Raw genomic sequence first — 5,762 nt, 5'->3', positions numbered from 1 at the left:
CTCCTTCCCTCCTTCCTCCCTTCCTCCCTTCCTTCCTTCCCTCCTTCCCTCCTCCCTTCCTTCCTCCCTTCCTCCCTCCCTCCCTCCTTCCTTCCTTCCTTCCTTCCTTCCTTCCTTCCTTCCTTCCCTCCCTCCAGTCTACCTTTCCTCACTGAACACCATTGGGGGGCCCACCAGTTTCTGTGATGCTGTGAATCTCCACATGCACGTCTCTGTTGGCGCTCCAGAAGCTCCTCACCTCCTAAGTCTGATTTCTTCTCACCTCCAGCCCTGTCCTTCACACTGCCAAGCTCCACATGATATGATCTGTACTTGCTATGTTTTTTTTACCCCAGGACCTTGTTGATCACCTCTTCCCCAATCTGGTGTAAATCCTACATCTCCAGATAAATGGTACCTGGGTCATTGTCTTATAAAGTCCCAATTCAAAGTCCCTTCCCTTTGGCTTCATGGAAACATATGGCTTACAGGCAAGAGAATTGTCTCTTTTTTAATGTTTATTTTATTTTTGAAAAAGAGAGACAGAGAGACAGAACATGAGCAGTGGAGGGGCAGAGAGAGAGGGAGACACAGCATCTAAAGCAGGCTTCAGGCTCTGAGCTGTCAGCACAGAGCCCGATGTGGGGCTCAAATCCATGAACCACAAGATCATGACCTGACCTAAAGTCTGACGCTTAACCAGCTGAGCCACCCAGGTGCCCCAAGAATGGTCTTTAGATTGATTCAGGTCAAATTCCCATGTGGTCACTTCTAGATGTGTGATTCAAACAAGGTGGATCATCCTTCCAAACTTCAGAGAGGTCTTTGTGGAGGTGTTCTGATGACCAAGCAAGGTGACTCTACATACGATTAAAGTTCCCAAGAAATAAAGCAAATATCGAGTGACATGACATCACTAAGAAGAGCAACAGAAAAAGGGGAAGCAGAGGAATCATGTACACAGTTGCACATTACCAGTAGAAGTGGAAACCCAGGAAGCAGCCCAGCAGCACAGAGGGCAGGAGCAGGGAGGATATAATAGTGACAAGTGTGGAGAAGAATGTGTTAAAAGCCCGAATCTCAGCTCAAACCCTCTACTTGTTAACTGCATGGTCACAGCAAGTCATTGAACTTCTAGTGCCTCAGATCCTGCTAAGTCAGCCCAGGCCTCTTGGCCTCAGGTGGTGGGTGTGATGCTGGCCAGAAGCGGTGAGAGGGGGTGCACGCAAGCCGGGAAGTGCTGTGTCCCTGCCCCACCATGCACTCCCTTAGGTCATGGGCTGTCCTCATTTCCTTTCATTCTTTCTTCCAAGAACTTTGCTCTTGTGCACAGGCCTGCACTATAACCTGACCCCCAGCTTCCTCAGAGTGAGTTTGCTGATACATGAGTGGCTAACCCAAAACGCAAGAGTGTGTGGTACAGAGAATGTCTTCCAGAGCACAAAGATGGCCCAGGATTGGGTGGGTGTAAATAATGGGGAAGTTGTTGAGAAAAGAAAATTGAGTGTGTTCGATTCATCACAAATTATGCTGCCCATACAGATGTCTTCAGAAGGGCAAAGTGAGGGCTCCTGACACCAAGTCTTCCTGATACCAAACAAACTCCACCATACCCACCCTTTCATGTGCTGTAGCAACACAGAACCTTCCAAGAGCAGATGAGATGTTCCTCCAATAGAGCAGGAGGGAATGTTTAACCTCCAATGCTTCGAGCTATTGGGTTTTCCTAATATCACCAGTGTGGTTATGAGGAGCGTTATGTTTTATTTTCAAAGTCGGCATGCGCTAGGGAATTGCACTTACTTGATAACGGCTCTGCCTCTCTTGGGAAGTGCATCGCAATTAAACTTCATGAGAAGTTTTATGTGGTTTTGATACCACATCCCCCTTCTGAGTGCCCCTCTAAATGAATTTCTAAATCCACAGTCGGCACCCATTAACTCAGAGTGTGGAGAAGAGCCGTCTATGATTAATAAAAATAACAGCTAGCCTAACAGCATACGTTAACATGTGCTACGTTTTACAATATCTCAATTAATTCCCCATGGGTGGTTTTAGAAGGGGAAGAGATCTCATGGGTCATCTACTTCACTCTTCCCTCCCCAATCAGGAGAAAGGAAACCAATGTCCAGACAGCCTGAGGAAGAAATGGCCCAATCAGCGTGACATAGGTAATCTGGGGCAGACCCAGACCTGAATGCCAGACCAAACCGCCACCTCGAGACTGGAAATCCTTCCTAGAGTATCCCAGCTGGAGTCTCACCTTTCCCCTTGGGGCTCTGCCCTACTCAGAACCTGATCCAGTCCTGCCCAAAGCAAGACATATATCACCCCTGGCCCACTTGTGGGTGAGATCCAGACCTTGTTTCATAGCACAAGACATCTTGTTTTACCGCACATCTCTAGCATCATCCGTGGGTACTTGTTGAAGTAAATATCTTTCCCCAGGACAGACGATCTTCTGGCTTTGTCCCCATGTCTACCTCTCTGATTTTCTAGACCAATCCCCTCTATCCCGAGGCTCTACAGTCCTAGCAGAATTGATTGGATAGAATCATGTGCTCTGAGTTTAATTTCAGCTCAGACCGCCAGGCCCTCCCGGGCAGATGGGTCTTCCTTAGAGAATCTCCCACACCTCTGTAGACATGGTTGGATTCCATATGCACAGCCTCTAGAGCTGGGACAGTCCCACAGGCTCCTTTTCTCTCGTTTGCTGGCTTCCTGTCTCTCTGCACTGTACCCATCACACCTCAAGCCCCCATCAACTCAAGTGGTGACATCAACACTTAATTAGGGTAAACGGTGCTTGAATAGAGACTTAAAATTCATAACTGATTTTGGAAACCTACCTGAGAGTTGATGGGAGACATAATACTACATATTCAGCCATTGTACTATTTCTTCTTTCCATGTTCATTAATCCTTGCAGGCCTCCTTCGTGGTTAGGCTGGTGGCCTGCAATTAATTGCGGATAATGATATGTATCTTTTCCAAATAAGGAAGTCAACATCCTATCTACGTAGGGTATTCCCATGTCTCAGGGCCGATTGTTGAGAAGTTGTGGTCCCAAGATGCAAGGGTGCTTCTTCCCTGAGCCACTAGATGCAGAGAGCCCTGCTAACCTGCATCACATTTTGCACAAGAAAGAAATATGCTTCCATCGTGCTAACCCATCCAGACAGAGGCTTCATTTCTTTTCATTTATTTTAGAAAGAGAGAGAGAGAGAGCAGGGGAGAGGGTGGGGACTGAGAATCTTAAGCAACCTTCATGTTCAGTGCAGAGCTCGTCACGGGGCTCCATCCTATCAACCTGGGATCATGATCTAAGCCAAAATCAAGAGTCAAGACGCTCAGCCAACAGAGCCACCCAGGCGCCCCCTGCAGGATTCATTTCTCATTGCAGCATGGCCACGCCGCCCAGCCTCTGTGCACCCCCTAAATGATGTTCCTCATGCCCCACTCTCAGTCTCCTTATCTTCATGCTCTTCCTAGATTCTCCTATGACCTCCCCCAGCCCAAACCCCTTAGTGTGCAGAAAACACACAAATCTAGTCCAGGTTCTGCTTTTGAGCCTCAGACATGGACATTCAACTATCTGGGAGGGAACTGAGTCAACTTGTCCAAAGCTAAACTGACCATCTTACCCTGACCATTTTCCCATTCTCTCTTGGTAGATTACACTTCTGGTTTCCCCTGTATTTTATAAACAGCAATTTCCTTTTTTCCCCAGTCTCCCCCAAAGCACGAAGCCTGCAAGTTCTACCTCTGCCATAGTTCTCGGAACCTGCTCCTTTCCATCTCCACAGTCTTCTGTCATTTTTTTCATCATCTCTTGCCTAAATTCCAATAACAGCCCCTTGTCTGGTTTTCCGTACTCCAGCCTTGTCCATTACTGAGCACACTCATGTCACATGCTACTGCAGATGGAACTCATCTGCTCCTTACCAAAAGTCCTGCAGATGCCCCTCATCCTTAACTGCTCTGCAGAGTTTTCAAGGCACTTCATGGCTAGATCGCAACACAGCAAAGAATGCCATTGAAGTGTCCCCTTGAAATCAGATCCTCTGCTGTCCAGTTAGATCTCACTTGGGAAAACCACTGGCCCTCTCCGGCCTCAATGTCCTCATGTATCAGAGAGGATAATGAATGTGTATTTTATTGGGCAGTGGTGCCGACAGAATCCAATCACTCATCGTTACATAATTATTGCTCAAAACATGGCAGTTATTATAAAGTTTTATTAGTAATGAAAAGGATTACTATATTACTATATATTGGCCCCATGTGAAGGGTCAGCAACTGCGCTAAACCCTGTCTATGCCAATGGCGTCTTATTTAATTTCTCTAACACCCCCACTTGGCCTTACCTGCACAGAGGATAAGCAATGTCCAGGAAAACACTGATAGTAAGTTTCAGGGCTGAGATTCAAACCCAGATCTATAGGATGAGATCTTTGGTGCTCTTTCAACTCCACCAGGGAGTGTGGATCAAAGAGCAAAATGTATTACCACTTGATATCCAGAAAAAGAGAGACGGCTTAAAGATAAAGGTCATTTATATAATGTTACAGTACAGGGTCTCCACTTTACACACTTCCGGGAGGGCATATTTGCATAGAATGCATTGTGAATATAGAGCAAATAATGTTTCCTGGCATATTATACAACCACTAAATTTTATATATAGAAAGAAATGTATAATTACAATTATATATAAACACATATATAATTGCAATTATATACATATAAACATATATATAATTATAATATTGAAAAATCTTCTGTCATAGCATAGTGATTAAGGGCACAGGACTCAAGAACCAGATGGCCTTGGCTGCAATTCCCACTTTAGAACCGTATGATTGTATGACCTTGAGCAAATCACTTACCATCTATAAATAGGAAAATGATATCTATCTGATAGGTTGTTTTGAGGACCAAACAAAGCAATGTACACATAGTCCTTAGAAAGTTCTGAATCAGTTTTGCTCTCACGTTATCCTCCTCCTCCTCATCATCATGATCGCAAGTGATAAAAATCAGGAAACAGAATTGAACTTGTTTTATATGTTAACCTATATAAAACAACCCAGAGACATAAATAACACTGGGGGGGACATATGCTCAGGTGCTAGCAATGGGTCTTTCTGGCTTGTTTAATTAGCAGTAATTTTTTTCTCCTTATCTCTACATATTTCAAATTGTTGGTGATTACTATGTGTCACTTTTATTTAAAAGAATTCTACTGTGGCTTTAGATGAGGAATTCTATTTTCTAACCTCACTGTTATTTTTTATACAGGATCATCGTTGGTCATTAAATTCATTTAAAAGCTCTGATCCATTTTTGATCATCTGAAATATAGTGACAGGCACCAAAATCAATTCCTACATCCCAGGTTTGCAAAGAGCATAAATTATTTTAGAAGTCATGTCAGGTAGAGTTTATTCCAAGGTTTGCCTGCACATTTTAATCAGAAAACACAGAAGGTATATGCAGCTTAGATTGAAATATCCCTTCACCTTGTACTCAGAACCAGGCTGACTTACTGTTCGCTCCCTGATAGGACGGGAAGAAGTTACAACTTGTATGATAGAGACAGCCTGGGCAGGAACTGAGGGAAACACATAAAGAAACATTTATTTAAAAAAAGTAAATCAACCATAAAGATCCTCCCAGCAGACCTGAGAAATGGAAGCCTCTCTCTCATTTTCTCCTTGGCAAAATTTAATCTATCGCTGGGGTTTTTCAAGCGTCATATTCAAAGAGATGCAAATCCGTCA

The sequence above is a fragment of the Hyaena hyaena genome, unplaced genomic scaffold, assembly GCF_003009895.1.
Source record: "Hyaena hyaena isolate Hyena2069 unplaced genomic scaffold, ASM300989v1 scaffold_740, whole genome shotgun sequence".
NCBI classification, from domain to species: Eukaryota; Metazoa; Chordata; class Mammalia; order Carnivora; family Hyaenidae; genus Hyaena; species Hyaena hyaena.
This window is presented reverse-complemented; position numbering follows the sequence as displayed.